Consider the following 1,341-nt stretch of genomic DNA (forward strand, 5'->3'; position numbering starts at 1 on the left):
GGGGAGTCAGTATACATAGCATGGTCCAGAGCAGAACCAAGGCTGCATCTCAAGCTGGCAGAGGAATTTGGTAATTTGTAAGGGTCTTCTCTATGTTACAGGCTTTGTCAGTATGCAAACTGCAGCATTAAAGGGGCTGTGGAGAATACTTAAGCCTTGGCACTGTGAGAGGCTGGGAAATACCACTGGTGAAGGGACAGCCTCAGTTGCAGTGGGAACCCCGAGTTGAAGATCTTGATGCTTGTCACCAAATAGCATAATTAGAATCCGTACTGATATGTCAGGCCATTTGTGAAGCCTCAGTTACAGTGGAGACAATAGCTTATTGGAAGTACCAGAACCATGAGGCACTTGCCCAAAACAGTGGCAGGTGTAAAGTGGAGCTGGCCTGAGTTTGCAAGACTGCAAAACCAGAGAAGTCGGGTGTGGTGAGAATTTTGGTTTCTTTAAAAACGCAGAAATGTGCCGGGCGTGGTGGCACACACCTTTAATCCCAGCACTTGGGAGGCAGGGGCAGGCGGATTTCTGAGTTCCAGGCCAGCCTGGTCTACAGAGTGAGTTCCAGGACAGCCAGGGCTACACAGAGAAACCCTGTCTCGGAAAACCAAAACCAAACCAAAACAAAACAAAACAAAACACAGAAATGTTATGTGACTATGGTTTTGTTTTAATCCCAGGTGTGGGGGACTGGGCTGTTTCAGATTGTCCACAGCTGCTGTGATTTGTCTCGTGCTCTGGCAGAGGCATGGTTTTGCCAGCTGCACATAGTTTATGGGGACTCTTTAGAGGGTATATAAATGCTAAAGCCCCGAGAGAGGCAGTGGCTGCTGCTCCCCGTCGCCCCCCCTCACGCCCCCCCCCCAACCACCACCTCCTGGCTCCTGGTGATGCTGCTGATGTTTGCTCTTTGGATGATGTTGGTTGCTGTTTGTTAAGTATAATAATTTGGAGTTGTCCCAATGAACTTGATGCCCTTAATCAGCAGGAAGTAGTCCCCAGTATAGGGGAATTGAGGGCGGGGGAGGTGGGAGTGGGTGGGTGGTTGCAGGAACACCTTCATAGAAGCAAGGGAAGGGAGGGAGGGAGGGAAACTGAGAAAGGGGATAACATTTGAAATGTAAATAAAGAAAATATTTAATTAAAAAAAGCAAAAAAAAAAAAGTAAAAAAAAATGGAATGGGGGCAAGACAGATTTTGGGCTGAAGGTTTTGTGGGTAAATTCATGTCCCCCTACCCCTCCTTTAGAAGTCCTCCCTGGCTGGGCAGTGGTGGTGCAGGCCTTTAATCCCAGCACTTGTGAGGTAGAGGCAGGCAGATTTCTGAGTTTGAGGCCAGCCTGGT

Source organism: Mus pahari, chromosome X (assembly GCF_900095145.1).
Source record: "Mus pahari chromosome X, PAHARI_EIJ_v1.1, whole genome shotgun sequence".
NCBI classification, from domain to species: Eukaryota; Metazoa; Chordata; class Mammalia; order Rodentia; family Muridae; genus Mus; species Mus pahari.